The sequence below is a fragment of the Crinia signifera genome, chromosome 2 (assembly GCF_055691185.1).
Source record: "Crinia signifera chromosome 2, ASM5569118v1, whole genome shotgun sequence".
Taxonomy (NCBI): Eukaryota; Metazoa; Chordata; class Amphibia; order Anura; family Myobatrachidae; genus Crinia; species Crinia signifera.
The window spans coordinates 236,233,360-236,256,488 of NC_139218.1; the positions used below are offsets into that span (position 1 = coordinate 236,233,360).

At 43.0% G+C, this 23,129-nt stretch overlaps 1 long non-coding RNA gene across 1 annotated transcript in view; it reads right to left on the reverse strand.

Moving 5' to 3' along the window:
• Positions 1-15,062, reverse strand: part of LOC146058999 (uncharacterized) — a 90,429-nt gene extending 75,367 nt beyond the window's left edge. The window contains exons 1-2 of the long non-coding RNA XR_014470088.1: positions 14,904-15,062; positions 13,109-13,207 (exon numbers count right to left, since the gene is read on the reverse strand). This is a non-coding gene — a long non-coding RNA (uncharacterized LOC146058999). The remainder of the gene's footprint in view (positions 1-13,108; positions 13,208-14,903) is intronic.
• Positions 15,063-23,129: the final 8,067 nt, after the last annotated feature.

The following is a 23,129-nucleotide window of genomic DNA, read 5'->3' on the forward strand; positions in this document are numbered from 1 at the left end:
TTATTAACTTTGTCTATGTAATTGTAATTTCCATTTGGACTGCTGCATGAGAGGGGGTTACTTTTTAATTTTAAAGTGGTAAACAACAGATGTGGAGGGGATTCATTACATATTATATTAAAATTGCAACTTTTACATATGAGACTTGTTTATATTATCATAGGCTTATTAAATATATATTTTATTTATAGAGCACCCGAAAGGTCATCATTGTTTACAAGGGGAAGTAGAAATAATAGCAGCAATTACATAAAGCAAACCAACAACAATAAAATGAGACCGAACAAGAGGAAAAGAACATGCTGGAAGCAAACGAAAGAAACTTGTGCACTGAAGTCAAAGTACTGTATATTGTATAGTACAGTAGATAGGAAGCAATAATAGGGACAAATATGCACAGACAAACAGGTTGAGAGTAAGGAGGAAAACAAGATATTGGGTGTTCATTTGTTTCCGGATTTGCTCTCTTTGACCAGGCCAATTTATAGATGCTGATGATATCTTCAAAGGCCCCCAAAATCTGCAACAGTCCTCATGCAAATCACATACTATAAATGGGTTATGCTTGCGTACAGCATCTATTCCCCGCTGCTCTGCTAAGCAGAGCAACACGTTACAGGAGGACTCCCAACTGCCCACTCCACCACCATTACCACTTGGAGGTATGCATTTGTGTTATTACATGATGTTGTTTGAGATATACAAGGGTTCTCCCATGTTGACCTTTAAAGGATGACACAAATATCCACCTTAGTTCCAACCTTAATTATCACTTTCTCAGGATTATGTTTATGATCTTCCATTAAGAGAAGTAAACTTGGCAGGCCATAGTTTGTGGTTCTGTCTGCTCTGAACTATTCTTTAGGAGTTAAGCAAATTAGGCAATTTCAGCCAAGCCACATGTGACCACAATCTTCTAATAAGCAAGATGTACAGTATGAGAGTTGACTGGCATTCGTCCCAGAATGCAGTTCTATACGACATTTGTTTCTTAGCTATTATATGGCTGATTAATATGTTGTGCAAGATCTGATGATATATTGTTTATGTTGTTGTTAAGCCATTTATGATTAAAAAGAAGAGAACTGTTCCCAGAAGATAGAATGTTTATTAATTGAAAAAGATTTGCCTTGGCAAACCAAGGCCTAGTGTCGCAGTAAGATATGCATACAATAAGTAAGATTGTTTTGCAGCAGATCCTATGTACCTTCCATGATGTACATAACCATCATTATTTGTCTTTATTAAATGTCGTATTTATAATGTGAATATAAATTACATTGTTTTTGAGTTTCATCATCGGTGAGGTCTGGCAAGGTTAATGCTGAGGTTGTGAGTATATATATGAAGCAGTGTTCTTCCACTTTACATGCAAAGATCACTGCAACATATTGTATTGTAAGTAATGTAGTGTCAGCTATAGTGGATGCAAAGGGAATATAGATTAATTATACAAACATATATAACAGCATTTTAATACAGTATTTAATGTTGGGAAAGTGCTTTCATTATTAAATATGGAATAATGTCAGATCAGGTAAAATTAGCTGACCTTTATGTTTATTAGCATAGTTTCTCATTTGGCGGTGGATATTATTTATGTATTGCTAGGAGACGGTCTGTTGTTATTTTTAATAGAATATGTTGATAAATAGGTCAGTGGAATAGCTGTTATGAAAAGAACCCTATTCTGAAAGCACAGTTACATTTAAATATCACAAAATATGGAACCCTTGAATGTACTATAGCTGCAATTTTACAAAAAGATGGGCAAATATTATTTGGGGATTTTTATGTAGACTATAGAAACGGAAAATGTAGTGCAGTGGGGAGATAATTCCTTATTTGTCAGTGCTGGAATCTCTGGGTATTATTGAATGATTTTCTGGTCTATTGATCCCTGTCTAACATCTGATGCTGAGTGATTACTGCCTGTCCTGTCTCCTGCTCAGACTTTGTTCTTCTCTGAATCTTGTTTTTATAACTAACTGGGTGTTTTATGGTGGATTTCTTGCTTGAATCTCCTCATAATATACATAAATATTAAACAGGTGCCTTTATTTAACCCCTTCCTGACACAGCCAGTTTTTGCGTTCCTGACAGAGCCATTTTTTTTCAAATCTGACATGTATCACTTAAGTGGGTATAACTTTTTTTTGCTTTTACTTATCCCAGTGATTTTGAGATTGTTTTCTCGTGACACATTGTACTTCAAATTAGTGGTAAATTTGGGTCGATACAGTCTGTGTTTTTTTGTGAAAAATACCAAAATGTCATAAAAAATGTTAAATTTTCTGCTTGTGAGACAAATAATCATACCACTCAAAATAGTTAATAACTAGCATAGACCATATGTCTACTTTATGTTTCCATCATTATTTCAACTTCCTTTTAATTTTTTTGGACACTAGGAGGCTTTCAATATGAATAGCAAATTTTCAAATTTTCAAGAAAATTTCAAACACTGATTTTTTTAGGGACCAGTTCAGTTCTGATGTGACTTTGAGGGACTTGTATGTGAGACACCCCCATAAATGATGCCATTTCAAAAACTGCACCCCTCACAGTATTCAAAACAGCATTTTGGAAGTTTGTTAACCCTTTAGGTGTTTCACAGGAATTAAAACAAAGTGTAGGTGAAATTTCAAAATTTCATTTGTTTTTGCAGATTTGCAATTTTAATACATTTTTCTAAGGAACACAGTAGATTTTACTAGAGAAATGTGACTAAAAATTGATTCCCCCAATTCTTTTGTTTTCAAAAATATCCTATATGTGGCCCTAGTGTGCACGTTGACCAAACCACAGGCTTCATAATAGAAGGAGCACCTACTTGATTTTGGAGCCTCCTTTTTATGAGATTATTTTTTAGGCACCATGTAGGTTTCTAGGCACCATAAGATGCTAAAATTTAGGAACCCCCCCACAAGTGACCCCATTTTGCAAACTAAACCCTTCAGGGAATTCATTTAGGGGTATAGTGTACATTTCAAACCCCCAGGGGTTTCACCAATTTTGATACAACTGGGCTGTGAAAATGAAAAAATTTAATTTTTCATTTTCACAGCTCAGTTGTATCAAAATTGGTGAAACCCCTGGGGGTTTGAAATGTACACTATACCCCCTGATGAATTCCCTGAAGGGTGTAGTTTGCAAAATGGGGTCACTTGTGGGGGGGTTCCACTGTATGGGTGCTTCAGGGGTCATTCAACCAGAATCTGTGCTGCAAAATCCAAATATCACTCCTTCCCTTCTGAGTCCTGCCATGCACCCAACTGGTATTTTTTGGTCACATGTGAGGCATTGCCATACTCGGGAGAAATTGGGGCACAGATTTTGGGGTGCTTTGTCTCCTTCATTCCTTGCGAAAATGAAAAATTTTGAGCCAGATCTGCATTTTTGTGTAAAAAAATTTTATTTTTTACACAAAAATGTAGTTCTGGCTCAAAATTTTTCATTTTCGCAAGGAATGAAGGAGACAAAGCACCCCAAAATCTGTGCCCCAATTTCTCCCGAGTACGGCAATGCCTCATATGTGACCAAAAAATACCATTTGGGTGCATGGCAGGACTCAGAAGGGAAGGAGTGATATTTGGTGGTGGAATGAATGGTGGGTGCTATGTCGCATTAGCAAGACCCCCGAAGCACCAATACAGTGGAACCCCCCCACATGTGACCCCATTTTGCTCACCAGCTTTGGGAGGGGGGCTGGCGCTGCGGCTGGTGGGGGGGTGGGAGGGGTGCTGGCGCTGCGGCAGCCGGGTGGGTGGGAGGGGGGGCTGCCGGGTGGGAGGGGGGGGGGGGCTGGCGATCGGTGGTGATCGGTGCTGTACTTAACAGCACCGATCACTGTATATATATATATATATATATATATATATATATATATGTGTGTGTATATATATATATATATATATATATGTGTGTATATATATATATATATACACACATATATATATATATGTGTATATATATATATACATATATATATATATATATATATATATATATATATAGTTCATTTAATCCCATTTCACTTATAAATCATATTCTTTCTGCTGCTGTGCTGCGGCTGGCGGGGGGGTGGGAGGGGGGCTGGCGCTGCGGCTGCTGGCTGGGTGGGAGGGAGGCTGCCGGGTGGGAGGGAGGGTGGGCTGCCGATCGGTGGTGATCGGTGCTGTACTTAACAGCACCGATCACCACCGATCTCTGTGTTACCGAGCGGCTTAGCCGCCGGTAACACAGAAAACGCTGCAATTGGCTGTTCACTTTTGAACAGCCAATCGCAGCGATCGCCGACCGGGGGGGGCACCCCTGCCCCCCCTGGGCGGCGAGGGGGGATGTCTGCTGTCAGGGACAGCAGACATCTCCAAACTGTCACCGCGTCTATAGACGCGGTGACAGTTAGAACTCATGACGTACATTTATGCCATGTGTCGGGAAGTACATCCCGACCATGACGTAAATGTACGTCAAATGTCGGGAAGGGGTTAATACTTGTTGCTGATCTGAATTAACCTTGTCTATGTGGTTCTCTGCACTGGGACTTTTTTTCTATCTGGTACCCCTACTAATAGACACCTACTGTATGACTTACTGTCTGCACCAGTTCTGAGGCATTGGAGAACCAATAAGCACATCTTTGTGAGTAGGGCAAAGGGGGATGAGGAAATGGGAGGCAGACAAGGGGAAGAAGAGCTGGGAATAAGACATGGGTAAGAGGAACACGGGGAGGACCAGGGGAGATGATGTGAAGACAGGGAAAGAACTAGAGGAAATGGGAGTGAGACAAGAGAAAGACAGGAAAACCTGAGGAGGAACGGAGAGAATGAGACAGAGGGAGACGGGTGGAATACAGTAAGAAAAACAGGGAAAGACACAATGGAAATATGAAGACAGGTGAGACAGTAGGAAGACAAGGGGAAGAACAGTGGAGATGGAAGGAACAGAGTAGGAAGAACACGGGGAGATGAGAGAAAGACAGGAGAGGTGAGACACTCCTCCACATCAACAGCTGGTGACTGTCACATAACAAAAAACAAAGTTGTGGACACGTACTGGACCTCATATGGGCCATTTGCTTATGTGAACAGCGAAAACTGAGGGAATAGAAAAGGACAGGAGAAGACAGGAGATTGGGGGAACGCAAGATGAGACAAGAGAAACACAGTGGGAATAAAAGGGAGGAGGAAAAGGAATGAAAAAATATCTAATATACGTACTCAAAATAACAGGGATTGCCAGATATATATAGCCAGATATACAGTACACGATATTGAGCTGCATTATTAAACTTATGTTTTGCACCTGATTTCAAAGGTCCTGGAAGGTGGATTGTTGCAGGGTCAAGAATGTGCACTACTGTCTGATTGTGGCTCTGCATTTATTGTTGTATGGGACCCTGACTATCCAGAAACATTAATCATTGCTCAGATTCACAATGGCTGCCGCCTCCCCTGGGACCAGCCAGAAATTAGCTAGAGTACAGTATGTTTCACTATAAGCACGTTCTTCCCCTACTACCACCCATCCTCTTATCTCTATCCAAACTTCCACTCATCTCTACACAGCACCAGTAGCAGCCGAGCAGACTCCTAGTACTGCTGGGTCCTCCTAGTGCCTGGCAGTAAACTGATGGGATGACTGCATTGGCAGGGATGCTCCAGCTGCACCCTCAGGCCACAACATCCCAGACAGTAACCTTTGCAGCCACCCCTTGAACTTCCCCTATTGCTAAAATGGAAAAAGCATAGTTGAAAAATGAAATTCTTGCTAGCAAGGTCACTGTGTGTATTAGACACCACAGTACCAACATACTTGAAAGTAGAGCAAATGGTCGGGCTGATTCAAGGATGATGTCGTACACTGTGGAGCAATATTTTGACATTGTGTATGCAAACTGTGTAAGCCCCGCTGTGCATATTCCATGATGGTCTTGCAATGGCGGTCACAGTGAGGATTTATTCTCAAAATAAGTTACTAGCAGGGTGTATTTTTGGGAGGTAATGGGTGAGTGGTGATTTAAACATATGCGTGTCACCAACCATTTCTGGGGCATATCACATCATTCAACAGCGATCCTGAACACAGTTTGCTGTGGCCATGCTGTGTAATCAGAGGTTTACTAAGAAGGTTGATTTTCAACTGATGTGCATCCAATATCTGTGTCTTTGTACACAAGGGGCAGATCTTAGATGCCTCCAATGGCTGTCACAATACAATTCCTGGCGGTTGCCACATTTGCATATTTTTGCACAGTTGCTGTGTACAGACTTCATGTGGATTCATTTTTTTTCCTACTGCGCTGGATTACCTGTGCAAGATAAATAAGTTCATAGATTTGTGTGTAATTGCAAAAATCAAATATACACACTAGCCTATGCAATATTATAATGGTTATTAATAGAGATGTGCAGACTCGGATTCCAGAGATCCGAGCCCCCACGGACGTCATCATTCCGAGCCCGGTTCCGAGCAGCGCTCGGAGATTCCTGCCTGACTCGGGTCCGTCCGCGTGGTCAGAACGTCATCTCCCGGCGCCGGATTTCTCGAGGCTTTAAAAGCGGCTGCTGTGCCCGCCATCTGCACTCCAGTCTAGTAGTGGGTTGGGAGAGGGTGTGTTGGTGCTGCTGCTGGGGCTTAAACTTGAGCTTGACCTTGAGCTTGAACGTAATATTTTTCAATCGCTGGGGCTGTCTCTCAGTGCTGCTGTGTAGTCTAACTGTGTACTTGTAGTACTACTGTCTCCTCTGTGCGGTCTACCTCTGGTGTGCTGTGCTGTAATTAATTATTTTATTCGCTGGGGCTGTCTCCCTCAGTGCTGCTGTGTACTCTGTTCTCCTCTCTGCTTAGGAGAACAGTCTAACTGTGTACCTGTAGTACTACTGTCTCCTCTGTGCTGGGGCCTACCTCTGGAGCTGTGCTGCGCCTGTAATATTATATTATATATTAATAATATTAATTAATTTTATTATATATATAGTCCACTGGTGCTGCCTGCACTGAATCTGCCAGTATTATTTAGTTACTCGGTCCACTGTTGCCACTGACAGTGCTATTGCCTACCTAGTGTACCTACCTAGTACATACTAGGCTGCTATATCTAATTTCATTAAAAAAATAATACTGTACTTGTGCTGTGTGGGACTGTAAAAAATAATTCCATGCTGCTGGTGCACTGACGTGTGCCACTGAGTGCCACTGCCAAACAGTACCGTCCTAATAATAAAATGAATTATTATATAAATTCTGCTGGTGCACTGCATAAAGCTACTGGTGGTGTGTAATATTAATAACTACCTTTTGTGGTGACCACTGGCAGTGCTACTGCCTGCCTGCCTACCTACCTAGTACCTTGTAGTTTATTTTCTCTACCTACTAGGCTGCTATATTATTAATAATTAATTGAATTATATATAGTCCACTGGTGCTGCCTGTCTGCACTGAATACTGTGAATAGAGGTTGCCAGTATTATTTACTCAGTCCACTGTTGCCACTGGCAGTGTTACTGGTCTAAGTGTACCTACCTAGTAGTACAAGTACATACTAGGCTGCTATATCTAATTTAATAAAAAAAAAAAAATACTTGTGCTGTGTGGGACTGTAAAAAATAATTCCATGCTGCTTGTGCACTGACGTGTGCCACTGAGTGCCACTGCCAAGCAGTACCTAATAATAAAATTAATTATTATAAATTCTTCTGGTGCACAATACTAGTATTGCTGATGTATCTACCTGTCTTGTGCCTAGTACTGTCTTATGTACCTGTCTGGTGCCTAGTACTGCCATATCTACTGTGTGGTCTGGGGCTCACTGCCTACTACTGGCGTACCTGTGTGGTCTGGGGCTCACTGCCTAATACTGCCGTATCTACCTGTCTGGTCTGGGGCTCACTGCCTAAACTGCCGTACCTGTGTGGTCTGGGGCTCACTGCCTAATACTGCCGTGTCTACCTGTCTGGTCCTCACTGCCTAATACTGCCGTATCTACCTGTCTGGTCTGGGGCTCACTACCTAATACTGCCGTACCTGTGTGGTCTGGGACTCACTGCCTAATACTGCTGTATCTACCTGTCTGGTCTGGGGCTCACTGCCTAATACTGCCGTATCTACCTGTCTGGTCTGGGGCTCACTGCCTAATACTGCCATACCTGTGTGGTCTGGGGATCACTGCCTAATACTGCCGTATCTACCTGTCTGGTCTGGGGCTCACTGCCTAATACTGCCATGTCTACCTGTCTGGTGGTCTGGGGCTCACTGCCTAATACTGCCGTATCTACCTGTCTGGTCTGGTGCCCACTGCTGAGAGTCATTCGTATGAGGGACTTGTCTTTTCAATGCATACAACTGATTGCATTCCACTAATGAGAGTAATTGATTGCTGCACCAATCGCCCACTGCTCCTCGGCTGCACTGTGTAAATAGTGCACAATCAAGCCAGATAGGGGTCTTGGTACTTGTTTTGAGTTGGAGCAGGGGAGTGCAGCTACTCGTAACACCTTGAGCGAAGATCAGTACTTCTCTACCGGCAAAGGACATCCTCCTCGACAGAGTGCGCAGCATCACGAGGGATGCATGTGAAGCAGTGAGCAAAGGGAACACCCGCCTAGCGAGCCAGATCACCTGAATCCACCCTAGCGATCAATAGAGTTACAGAAGTCGCAGCCAGATAGAACTCTTCCAGCTGCCACCTAGTCATTGATTAGCCCCCTCCCCTCCACCCATTTAGGCAATGATTGACGAGACGAATTGTAATAAATAATAAATGAATAATTAATAATCACAAAATTAAAAATCAGATGAAATTAATTAATTATAAATAATCATAATCACAATCAAGACAGATAGGGGTCTTGTTAAATATTAAACTGACCAAAACAGATACACACTCGCAGAACAAATCAGTGTGGTACAAATGAATAATCATAAAATGAATCAAGCACATCATTTAATTTATTAATAATCAATCACAATAAAGACAGATAGGGGTCTTATTAAATATTAAACTGACCAAAACAGATACACACTCTGCACCATCGAGCAGGTGATCGCTGACATGCCAGGTGCAACTGTCTTTAGCACCCTGAATGCCAAGTGTGGGTTTTGGCAGATCCCTCTGGACAGAGCCTCTTCCTTGCTTACTGCCTTCATGACCCCTATTGGGTGCTACGTCTTCCTCCGCATGCCCTATGGCATCACCACGGGCAGCGAACTTTTCCAGCGCTGCATGGAGCAACTGTTCGCTGGCTCTCCCTGTGACATCATCGCTGTCAGCATCCTCATCTGCACAGCCGGGTCCATCAGTTACTGCCACTGCTGCAACCAATGCTAGTGATGGTTTAAATTACATTACATCTTCCATCTGCCACCTTAAAATTGATTAGCCCCCTCCCCTACACCCATTAGGCAATGATTTAAGAGACGACTGGTAATAAATTAATAATAATCACAAAATTAAACAATCAGATTACATTAATTAATCATAATCACACAATCAAGCCAGATAGGGGTCTTGTTGGATGTTAAAGTGATCAAAACAGTTACACACTTGCAGACAAACTCTGTGCTGCACAAAATGCCCACCGCTCCTTGGCTGCACATGGTAAACAGTGCACGATCAAGCAAGATAGGGGTCTTTTTTGGGCCTATTTTTTTAAACTGCCATCCTGTCTGCCGCTGCATTGCCACTCTTACATGAGCCACGTGTTTGTGCCGCACACTTGTGTGGCTTAGCATAGTTATCCAGCTACCTCGGTGCAACCTTTTGCCCTAAAAACAATATTGTAAGGTGTTAGGTGTTCAGAATAGACTGGAAATGAGTGGAAATGAATGTCATTGAGGTCAATATAGCGTAGGAGCAAAAAAAAAACACCCAAATTCTGCGATTTTAGCAGTTTTTATGCTTTAGGAGGTGTTTTGCCAAAACCCATTAGAACCCAAAACCTCAAGGTAATCAGAACCCAAAACCCAAAACCCGAAAAGTGGCCGGTGAACATCCCTAGTTATTAACCAGAATAGCCGTCTTTCATAAGGTTTTCTGTATTTCTCCAACAATATACATGGTTTGTGGCTTACATTATGACGGAACATCAAAGCTTTTTTTTCTCTGTTCATTCGCTCTACCCCACCCCTTTGCTCATTTAATAATCACGATGAGCAAGTATGTTCAGACGGGATAAAAATTGCCTTTTAAAAGCCCTCAACCAATAGCTGATGAATGATCAGTGTAATAAATATTCTTTGACAAGTAAAAACCTTTGCTCTATTGGGACATGACAAATGGACAAAAAAAGTCACATAAGGATATGTTTCAATGTGTGGAAAAAAGGTTTTGTGTTTTTCTCCAGTAACCTAATTCTGGCAGCAAAAAATGAATAAAAACAAACCAGCCAGAGCTATTGCTTTTATTATTTCATTCAGAATAAAGCACATAGACTTATTGATATTGGCACAAAAAGGTCATCTTAATAAAAGCTTCAAAACCTCCAGTTGTCAGTGTAATAGGCATGGCATTTATATGCACAATTCTTGGCTTGAAGATACTTAATGTGGAATTAATCTTTGATCCTTAATCCCTTATGGTAATGAAGACATTGATGTGAAATAAAGAAGATAGCAATGAGAGATTGGATATTAATACAGTAAATGTAAATTGAATAAATGTATGGGCCTCTGTATTTTCCAAAGCACATTTGGGCGTCTGTTTTTAAAAGGTTAAAGATTTTTATGGTAACTCATATAAGGCCAGATGTACTAAGCCTTGAAAAGGGATAAAGGGGAGAGAAATAAAGTACCAGCAAATCAGCTCCTATCTGCCATATTACAGGCTCTGTTTAAAAAATGACAGGAGCTGGTTGGTTGGTATCGCTCTCTACTTTACCAATTTTGAAAGATTAGTACATCGGGCCCATAAACGTTTGTATTTGTCATTTAAACATGGAAATAATAACTAGATGTAATGCATAAAGCCAGTAGAAAATGCTTTGATGCATTATATCAAAGCCATTTCTAAATATGGGTTTGTGTTGAATTTTGTGACAAACAGTACAGCAGCGGACATGACACTTGTTTCATTCTCCTTGCTGCTTGCAATACTATACAGTACTATGTATTGTTCATCCTCTCTGATGCTTCATATATGCTCCATACAGATGGGGCCAACCCCATCATTGCTGGCGCGTCACCAGCCACCCCGACCTGCCTGGCGCACTAGCAATCATTGCCGGGAATGTCTCCGATGCATGCCCGTCTCATTCCGTGGCGATTACCAGGAGAGCGGTTCCATCTGTATAGAGTAATATGCCCCAAACCCATTCGTTCAGGTCCAAATTTGCCTCCTTCCCAGATGTTCAGGGTCTGCACATGCATATACTTGAATATGCGCATGCGCAAAACCCGGGAGCGAACGGCTTCAGCGAGTTACACACTCGGGAATAAAAATGCTGGGTGTTCCCCTGCACACGCAAGCGTGGCAATGCCTGCTTTGGACAGGTGTCTAACATCACATGCCGTCAGTGCCCGCCCTCTTTTCACCATTTTGCGGGCATAAAAGGATTTAGTCTAGATTATTATTATCGAACAGCAGAAAAATCATTCCATGGTGAGTGACCATCGAATGATTTTTCCCGCTTGCGGCCACATGCATAAGGATGTGTCCATGTACAAATCCCCTAGCATACTAGCAAAGGGATTCAGGGGTCCAAGGGGCCAGGCGTTCAGCAGGGTGGTTTACCTGTTCGCTAGACTGCGAGTATACGCAGCCATGGGAACATGTCTGAATCAGGCCCATTGTGCAGTACCCAGCAGCTGTTGTTCTCCTGTAACTACATTCACCACATCACGTGTATGTCATTCCGCAGCTCTAGTCTCTCTTGTTTCACTCTCACCACTCAGTTGGGAATCTTTCCAAGTTTCTTTCACAGATACTTTACATTCTCCTTGTCAGTCCAGAGGAAAGATATTGATTTTCCCCCAACAGTATTCAACATGGAATTAAGAACAGTTTAAACAGTTACACTGATAGGAATCCCCTGTGATTACAGTATATGAGAAGCTAGCTGGTAGAAACAGCTATAGAAAGCTTTTAGAGCACTTGGTGGGCTGCTATGGCTGCTCTGTATGGTATCCCTTCTCTGGGTCAACAATGTCTAGGGGCCAGATTCTCTAAGTTTCAAAAGAGATCAAATGGAGAGTGATAAACAGCCAGCCAATCAGCCAATCTGACATGGTTTTGAAAAATGATTGGCTGGCTGTTTATCACTCTTCATTTTATCAATTTAGAAGCTTAGAGAATCTGGCCCTGAGTCTGCAGACACTAGGTAGACCACTAATGGTCAACAATGACCAGGGTGACACATATGAATGGTGGACACATCCTAGGTCGACAGTGACAGAAGGTTGACAAAAGCAAAAGGTCGACGTTGATACGTCAACACTGAAAAGGTCAACACAAGTCGACAGATTCTGTGTTCATTAGGTTAAACATACTTACCTACTTTGTAAGTCTCCTCTCTAGGAGCAGCCTAGAGAGGAGAAACCACAGGGCACTTTAGGGAGTGGGACCAAATGGGAAACATCCTGGGCGAGATGTACTAAGCCTTGAAAAGTGATAATCCACCAACCAATCAGCTACTGCCTGTCATTTTACAAACACAGCCTGTGACATGGCATTAAGGATCTGATTGGCTGGTGGTTTATCACTCTCCATTTTATTACTTTTCAAGCTTAGTACATTTGGCCCCCTGTCATTTAGCCACGCGTCATGGCTCCTGCAATTGTCAGAGAGCAATTAAATCCTTCTCACTTCACTAGGAAGTGGGCAGGGTGTGGGAGAGCCGCTTGCTCTTCTGGGGCTGTGGGGAACATCCCAAAAATCTTGAGCCTTCCACAGGTTCTGGGGAGGTAAGCAAGTAGGTTATTATTATTATCCCATACCTATCTATATAAGCCTATAGGATATTTCTACCTTATTTAAACAATTATTTTCATGACCTTCTCAGAATAAACATGTCCTGTCTATTTATTCCTTCATTTAATATAGAAGAAATGATCCATAGGAGCAAAACAAAAACAGTCTTAACTAATAATACATGTAAATAATACTACTAACCTGTCATCTGGAAGGCTTTCAGTCACTTGTAGATATGACATACTGTAATAGTTGTCTGCTTTTCTCCACAGGTGAATGTGTTTTGCAGATGACTTTATGCTTTTATTTGAAAGCAGGCGTGCCGTGATACCAGACATGTAGAGAAAGGAAGCAAATGCTAGGTCATTGTTAGCTGAGGGGCATAGTATATTCTATTATGAGTTAGTGATCCATGACTGCCTTAACTGCTGACTAAAGGTATCACTGTCACCTTCCCTGTCTGTTATCAGCTCACTTATCTCCACAGGCAAATTGTAAAATGTGTGTTCCGCTTGTCAGACTGTAATGTAATACTGTATGTAATACTTTTACATTGTCGGCTATGTAACTTTTTAAAGATATGTTACTCACGTGCAACAATACATTTAAATAGACTGGCAGAGCCGGCCCTAGGCATAGCCATACTAGGCAATTGCCTAGGGCTTCGGCCTATACCTAGGGGCGGCAGCCTCCCAGCCAAATCTGAGCACCACTGGCTCTGAGTCTGAGCTTCCCGACCGGCGCCGTGCCCGCCCTCTCAGCAAAGGATGCACAGCAGGAAGGCGCCGGGCAGGAGAGGCGCTCTCGCTCTCCCCACTCTGCATCCTCTCTGCTGTCCTGCTGTTATTGCTGGGCCGGCTGCTGCACTTGCCACAGCAGTGTGTATGACAGGCAGCGCCGGAAGCATGAACTCCACTCTGGAAGCAGATCTGTCCTTCACTGCAGGCAAGCTATAATAAACCTTTGACCTATTTATATTTATTTATTTGAATGAACTGTGGGAATGTATTATATTATTGAATCATAAGCACTGGTATGCATTTAAACTCCCACCATTTCTGCAGTGCGTAATGCTTTAATGCATTATTAGTGATGTAGAACCTTTAACTTTTTATAGTTTACCATTGTATTATACATTATTATTTCTGCAATTGCTGCTGATTCATGGTTGCAAATTTTGTTTACCTAATACTGGGGCAGATGTATCAACTAGCGTTAATTGGTTTTTCTGCACTTAACGCTAGTTAACTGGGAGGGATTAAGTTTGTATAAATGTACTAACCACGCACCTAATGTGCGATATGGACAGCAATCCCCCCTGTATTTAGAGGCCGCTTTGCCAGCTCAGGGCTATCATTGTCCTATTCCCACTGCAGGGACAACACTAACCAGTGGCGTAACTAGAAATTTTGCTCCCCCCTGCCAAAAAAAATTCTGGCGCCCCCCCCCCTCCCATTTTTGTTAAAAGAAAAACAGTTTCTTGACAATTAGGTTACCAGTGCGAACAGTAAAAATATGCCCTCCCTCCTCCCCCCCCCCCAAATTAAAGAAAAACACAAAAGAATTTATGAAGAACCAATTCTTATTAGACAATATGCCGTACACTGTACGCTTGCGAGCAGGGCCCTCCTCCCTCCATATCGGTTTGTATCTACCCAGTTTTTTTAATCACTGTTGTTTCCAATTGTGAAACGCAACGGAATATGCTGCGCTATATAAGAAACTATAAACAAATAAATACATTATACAACACACCATAATGACTCTTACACATTATGCCACATACTGTAATGTCCATAACACAGTTATGCCAATACACATTACGCCACAACGTAATACCCATTGCACATTATGGCGTGGGGGGCAGCACTCTGAGACTTAATACAGGCGGCGGATCAAGGTGAAACTGGGTGCATTTAATAACGTTTCGGGGAGCTAGTCCCCTTCATTAGATGGCACACAATAGTGAAGACATTACAGATATAAGGATACTCACCAATCGATGCCGGGGAAGCCGTCCATCCGTCCGCCCATCCACGCTGCCCGCCTCCATCTCCGTCCAGCGCCGATGACGTCATAATCCGGCGGCTGTATCGTGCAGGAGGTGGCTGCGTTGTCAGGGATACAGAGACTCTTCTCCCGGCATCTCCTCGGCAGCATCTAACAAGAGTGCACACATAACATGTGAATTAAAAATTGCAAAAAGCGTGTGTACAGTGCTTTAAAGAAGAGGAGCATGCATGCTCCATTTACAGTGATTATAATATAGGTAAAAAAATGTTTTGAAAAAAGACAAACTTATTACACTTAACGCTGACATTACTTGTATATCTTAATAATCATGGAAAGCACCTTGAGGGACACAGTATGATCCTATGTGGAGAACAGTTCAGAGTTATGATTTGTTTAACATATAAAACCAGTCACTGAGAACATTTTATAAACAATTATTTTATAAAAAATTACTCAGACCTAAAGACTCGTTAAGACCTCGCGGCCACAAGGTGTCTAAATGATATATCCAATGGGACTCTTAACTGTAGCAACTTTTTTGCTCTGTTTCCCCCTCTAATGCTGGGGGCACATGGTCTATGATTTTATATTTAAGCGTAGCCATGTTATGTCTAAAACTGGCACCTTGCGGCCACAAGGTCTTAACGAGGCTTTAGGTCTGAGTAATTTTTTATAAAATAATTGTTTATAAAATGTTCTCAGTGACTGGTTTTATATGTTAAACAAAAAAGGAGGAGGAGACAGCATCAGAGAGAGAGGGGGAGGAGACAGCTCCAGAGAGAGGGGAAGGAGACAGCGTCAGAGAGAGGGGGAAGGAGACAGCGTCAGAGAGAGGGGAAGGAGACAGCGTCAGAGAGAGGGGGAAGGATACAGCGTCAGAGAGAGGGGGAAGGAGACAGCGTCAGAGAGAGTGGGAAGGAGACAGCGTCAGAGAGAGGGGGAAGGAGACAGCGTCAGAGAGAGGGGGAAGGAGACAGCGTCAGAGAGAGGGGAAGGAGACAGCGTCAGAGAAGGGGGAAGGAGACAGCGTCAGAGAGAGGGGGAAGGAGACAGCGTCAGAGAGAGGGGGAAGGAGACAGCGTCAGAGAGAGGGGGGAGGAGACAGCGTCAGAGAGAGGGGGAAGGAGACAGCGTCAGAGAGAGGGGGAAGGAGACAGCGTCAGAGAGAGGGGGAAGGAGACAGCGTCAGATAAGGGGGAAGGAGACAGCGTCAGATAAGGGGGAAGGAGACAGCGTCAGAGAAGGGGGAAGGAGACAGCGTCAGAGAGAGGGGGAGGAGACAGCGTCAGAGAGAGGGGAAGGAGACAGCGTCAGAGAGAGGGGGAGGAGACAGCGTCAGAGAGAGGGGGAGGAGACAGCGTCAGAGAGAGGGGGAGGAGACAGCGTCAGAGAGAGGGGGAAGGAGACACCGTCAGAGAGAGGGGGAGGAGACAGCGTCAGAGAGAGGGGGAGGAGACAGCGTCAGAGAGAATGGGGAGGAGACAGCGTCAGAGAGAGGGGGAGGAGACAGCGTCAGAGAGAGGGGGGAGACAGCGTCAGAGAGAGGGGGAGGAGACAGCGTCAGAGAGAGGGGGAGGAGACAGCGTCAGAGAGAGGGGGAGGGGGCAGCACCAGAAAATGAGAGTGGGGGCCTAAAATACTATAATACCTATACCTATAATACCTCATTATACCAGACAGCAGCCTCGATGGGAGCACAGGTCAGCCATGGACTTCTTATGGGGGTGGGCACTTCACGGCATTAGGCCACGCCCCCTAAATGTCCGCGAATCGCGGGACTTCTGGAAGCCGGCCAGGAGGGTGAGAGGATGGACGCAGGGATGCGCTGCAGCTTGAGGGGGGCGGGCCAAGGTGAGCGGGCTCAGGCTAAGGGGAGCAGGGAGCTCAGCCAGTTCTCACTGAGTGACGCTGCTCTTTGGCGCAGCCGCAGTCAGGAGGAAATAATGAATAGTGGGCACGGAGTAAGAGGGAGCTGCCTCTGTGGCTGTCTGTGTGGGGACGCTCAGTGACCAAGTCACTGAGCACCCTCACACAGACAGACAGTCAGAGGCAGAGTAGTACAGGACGTATTGGCTGCTGCAGGCAGCCGCAGCAGCAGAGGAGAGAGCTTGCGCAGGATGCCTGCTTTCGGCTCTGAGAGTGCCGTGACACACTCACTTGTCCGGCACAAGGCGCCCACGCAGCCCCCGCTCCCCCAAGCAGTGGCGGGGGCTGCCTTACGGTATTTCCGCCACTGACACTAGCCCTGCTGCTGTCTCCAGGCTGCACAAGAGAACTCGCAATAAAAGTGAGATCTCGCGCATGCCCAGACAGCTGGCCGGGGGAGAGCAGTTTTTTTTTTTTAAATGCACATGCTCAGGGCTGCCTGGGGCGCCGATAAGGAGAGCCATTAACGCTTAGTGTAACGGCTCTCCTTGTCAGCGCTGTAGGGTTAATCATCATTATGCAGGAGAAGCGGGACCCATTATTTCATAAACTTTATGGCCCCATTGATACATCTGCCCAAATATAATTAACGCAGCACTTCAGGTGTTATAGTCTGAAGCGATGTTCACATTTAAAATTTTGTTTAGCTGTTTATGACAAGAAGAGAGGAAGAGCCAGCTCACAATTGATCACAGGGAAGACATGTAACTAAAAATAGTGGTGTGCCAAAATGATGCTTTAAAACCTTAATTGCAGTTTAAAAAATGCACTTAGAATAATGTGTACTACAGACAAAGAAGTAATATTAAAGGATAGATGAAATGTAGCCATGTGTATTCTCTAATTAGTATCATTACCCCACTATCACCTAATACAAACTAGCAATAAAAAATAAAAGCAGATCATGTCTACAGACTGGAGATTGTAGTTATGGGAATTTATCAATAATAAAATGTATCATAATGCATGTTACTACAATAGCAGATGCCAGATATCCATGGATACCTATGGAAATGTTCAAGTTTAGTTTTCTTAGTCACATAATTAACAATACAACACATTAAGTCAGATATTTGGCAGCAGTGTTCAGATTTCAAGTTTAGTTTACCTAGCCATATAATCAACAATACATTGCAAATCTTCAATTTCAAACAAATACTGTACCTGTCTGCAAACATAACTGGGCACAGGCAACAGGCAAACAATGGCATATATTCAATGCCGTGGGCGAGCGGTGACTGCGAGCAGGACTTTTTGCTCGCAGTCACCGCTCACCCTGTCAGTATTCAACTGACCCTCCTCATACGCAAATGCTCCGTTTTTTGAGCGAGGGAGAATTGGCGTATGTGCCTCCAAAAGCTGCGAGAATCGAGGCTAGTTACAGCGAGTTTGCTGCACTAGCCGCGGCTCTCGCAGTTTAGGGGAATCCTCGCAGTTCTGTGACGGCGAGGATTCCCCCGGAACATTGCATAGTGTGAGCGGCCGGCGCGGGGGTTAAACTGCGAGGATCACTGGTTTTCTGTGATCCTCTCAGTTTAACCCCCTCGCCGGCCGCTCGCACCGGCATTGAATACATGCCAATGTGTCAAGTCAAGAAATAAAAAAAGGGAGCTCAATATTTTATCATGTTTGGGAGAAAAAAAATGCTTATTGTGATATAGCTAAAAATCTTAACTTTCATAAAACAGGAAGCGGGACTCTTGACAAAGGGACATGGCCTCTGAAAAGGAGAAGTGGCTTTGCAGCAATGCTGCAATCGCGATTCATGCCCTTCTTTTTTATCACTGTCGGGGGGCAAGGACATTGCTCTATGAGCTACTGGCATACCCCCTGTCCCCTCTGGTTCTGTAAATAGATACAGTTCACATGCGCACAGCATCTATTCACTCTGCTAATACATGATTCTTCCAAGAAAATCAATAAAGTTGGTTGGAATGTACTTTAATTAATAAATATGCATTAGTCACCTGCTGTACATGTTCCTTTGTGTAGTGGTTTTTGTGACCAAGCCAAACAGTGGCAAAACAATAGCCCTGCAGACCGTGCGGCAGCGGGGAGGGACTGTGAAAGTGCGGGTGCTGGAGGTCTGCCGGGCTATTGTAGATTTACTTGTCTGCGCTGCAGTCCCGGCTCCCCTCCTGGCTCCTGCTGCTATAAAATGTCCCGCCCCCATACAGCAGACAGTACTCTGAAATTGTCTGCTGTATGTGGGTGGACATCTTGTGATGGTCTGTTTTCATTGCAGCAGAAGCCAGGAAGGGAGCCGGGACAGCACCACAGACAAAATCTGCGGGTCCCTTCTACTGCTGAGTGGAGGGGTAAGGCATAGGGGGGCATGGGCGGTGGTGGTAGTTAAAGTTTAGTAAAAAATTTTTGGTGGAGGGGCGCAGATATGATAGTTACAACACTGAAGCCAAATGTCAATCTTATAAAGGAGGATGGGCCAGTACCCAATACTTCTTAGATTTTTGTGACACTTCCAAATGTTCCAAAGCAGCATTTGTAGAAGAATATCAATTAGATGTGTATGAAGAATGGGCTGATGGATAGATTCACTCTCCATGTCACTCACAACAGTTCTTTCTGTTGTATTATTTGCATATTTGAAAGACTACAGGAATCCTATCAATATGTTCCATAAATTGCCCACAATTCAGCATATTAGTCTACATCTGTCTACAAGGGATTTTTAATGGTACTTTAGTTCTCATAGAGGCGATCCTCATTCCATCAAGCCTATCTCATAGTGTTAAAATGCCATAACATATGACCTGCATCATACAGTATGTTGTAGGATTGTCCTTAAACCACTACTCGCATTGAATAACAATGTGCTCAAAGCGTGTAGATCCCCATCCCCCAACTTTTTCAACTTAAAGAAGTAAATAACTGCTGATCTTATCCTTCTGATTCTAGATCAATTATTATTTTCCCCAGAGCCTATAAATCCTTGTCTCTTTTAAACCCATTCACACATCCCATCTTTCTCTTTTTTTTTTCTGAAATAACTTCCAAATCATGTCTCCTAGCCTCAAAATCAGGATTCTTAAATACCATTCCTATACAATTACTTATCATAAAAAGTAATGAGAAATCTGTCACAGCCTCTTTGTCTCCTCTGCTATATGGTGTAACGTGTATTTCTACTGATACTCAATAAAAGTCAGTTGATTGCCATCTGTATACCATGATCCCATAATCTGAGAACCTAGTTAATAGGGATTCCCTTTGTCCCTGTGCATATATCTATCCTGCTTATGTTACTATACTTCTCATACAGTATAATTATCATGGCCCTGGATATTCTGGAATGCTAATTAATCTATCACAAACGAGTGATAGGCTATATGATGGTTATTAGCAAAGATAATGAAGTATAATCAGCAGACTCCTGTAAATATTAGCTCTAACTTTTATAGAGGTGGAATCTAAGTGTTCTCCAGAGCCCGCTGCATTGTGGGATGGACTTGGCTGCTTTGCCTGCCAGGTCGTCTGATCTTTTAGAAGGTTATTAATGAGGAAGGTAAACAAAATAATGCAAGATGGTAAATGTAAATATAGTGTACACAGAAATAATAAAAAAAAAAAAAACCTTTGACTAAATTTCCTAGCAGAATCTAAACTTTCTGAGACTTAGCGGTCAATTTTAAAAGATTTTTTATCAAATGCAAATTGATGGAAATCGATCTAAATTGATGTTGTCTGTGTTTAAAACATATATTTTCTGTTATGCAAAAAAATGTATATTTAAAAAATATCTTAGTAATGATGTGTTTTAGCCCCTGAAATCCAACATTGCTTTAAATCAAGTTTTATAAATTTTAAATTATGAAAATCTAACCTTTAGTAAATAAACACCTTATACTACCAAATCTAAATTGAGAAAATGGGAAAATGCATGTGTCCACTCTATGGGGGTAATTCATACCTAATCATCTATTTGCTAAATTACAGTGCTCTGCGATCATATAGCCGTCAACCCCACCAGGGTAAATTCCATCTCTGTGCAAGGCTGCGCAAGGCCTGTAACAATATATCGCAGGTTGGCAATTAGCTGCAAGTCCATGTGCAATTCGCCATCTAATGCTTTTTAGACTGTGTGCAGTCTGTGCATAGCCCAGGACCTACTCGTTCAGGGTGATAAAAACAGATGGATTTTGCAGGGTGGCCTTGCACATGCTTACTGCGAGCCGGATGCCTGCACAGTCATACGATTATCGTCCGGAATGCAAATTTGCAGCTAGAGATGGGCGACGTGGCTGAACATTTGGGTTCGTTGCTGGGATTTGGATTTGGCTTTGTCGAGTGGCGGTGAAAGGCTTTGAATTTCACGGAATCTGAACTGCTCATCTCTATTCGCAGTCCAGTGATTAGGTCTAAATAACCCCCTATGTACTAAACACTGCTAATCTAAGTAATTATAATAAACAATTATTGCAATTTAACATAAGAGTAAAATTGAGGTGTTTAGCATAATTTTGGCCAATAGTATGGGCCCAGCTAATACGATATGGTGACCTCATTTGGTGGCTCCCTAACTTTCCTAAGGTTCATGTACAGAGAACAGGATCCCTATGTGAGCACAAGCCCAAGGTATAAGACTAGTGAGAGCTAGCAGTGTAACTGCTAAAAGTGCAAAGTTTTGTTTAAGGCTCGGGGAGAGGGTTTGGTTTTGCACTAGAGTGGTGCTCCTCATCCCACACAGACTTATCCCCCTTGAGTTACTCTAGTCCACTCACAGATGTCCCACCAGTTCCAAAATGTGGTACTTATATGTTAGTTGGGCGCCCACTGAGCTATTTGCTTAGTTTTCTGCATCCGCTCGCCACGATTCGGGCTCGGTGGCTCGCTGCGCTCGCCACACTATATAAAATCAACTCCCTGCCGACATGTATAGTGGGGGTATGAGCGTAGTAACTATAGTGGGCACCCAACTAACATATAAGTACCCAATATGTTAAAAAATGATGGTGCATTTTTATAATATCTCAAAAAAACATGAATGAAATCCTGCAGACTCTGACCCCAGCTCACACAAGTTTCTCTCTGGCCCCAGCCCACACAAGTGTCTCTCCATGTCCAGTTCCAAAATGTTGTTAAATTAGTGCACATTAATTATATAATTTCTCAAGCAACAGGAATGAATCAATGCAGACTCGGGCAACACAAGTGTCTCACTATCCGCTGCACTTCCCTTCTTTTATGTCTTTTTGCTGCCCACAACAATGGCTGCTCTGCTCTGCCTGTCTCAGCCGTGCTGCATGATATCATGGTGATACTCATGCTGCAATCAACTAAATAAACTGAATCAGTCCTTTTTTGTGAAAAATTGCATAAGTCAAAAAAAATCGCACTCTATTCAATCTCGCCCTGTGTGTTTTTCTGCATTTTTAGCTGTGTTTTTGAAAAAACATTGTTCTTTACCATTAGAGAGGTATACTGTACTACTCTATAACGGCATCTATATGTAATCTGAAGGTAACAAAAAATGAAACCCCCTTCTTACTAAGTTCTAAATTGAGAATACAGTATACAGCTATACATTCTCTGTTTTGATTAAATGTATTTTACCATACAGTATGCATTTCCTTTCTCCGGTTTGTGGTTTCCATTCTTGTTTCTTATTTTACCATGTACCTCTGTGTCTCAATTTCTTTCATTATGCAGTGCTCTCTCTGGGTCACGGCACACGCCCGGACTGTTCAAAAATCAATATCAGTAAAACCATGTTGGGAATTTAAATCTCCCTAAATGCATTTTTTTTACACAAGAGGGACTTCTGCATACATGGTATAGTAAATTGAATTTTTTCTTTCATTTGCCCAGTAAGAAAATATTCTCTTTGCTATAAGAGCTACAGTTCAGTAAACTATGGTCTATTTGCTATTCCAAATCACTATATACAGATTCAGCCACGCTCATCTACCCTTCTAATGGCGAGTAGATTGATACAATAGTCTTACTGCCCCTGGATGCAGGGTATCATATTATGCCGCAGTGTGGCGCATTGAGGTTTAGTGGCGTATTGAGGTTAAGTGTGGCATATAGAGTTGCCAGAGAGTGTAATGTGGGAGGTCTTCAATGAAACACAGTACGGCAATATAGTGCAAGAACTACTTTATTTTAAATGCAGTAAAAAGGTGTGGCGACAGACATGCAGTGATAACATCCTTTACAGGTGAGTGCTGGGCAGGGGCGGATTGGGACTGCAATCCAGGCCGGGAGAAAAAGTTTTGCAGCAGCCCGGGGGGGGGGGGGGGGGCGGGGTTTCTGGCGGTAGCGG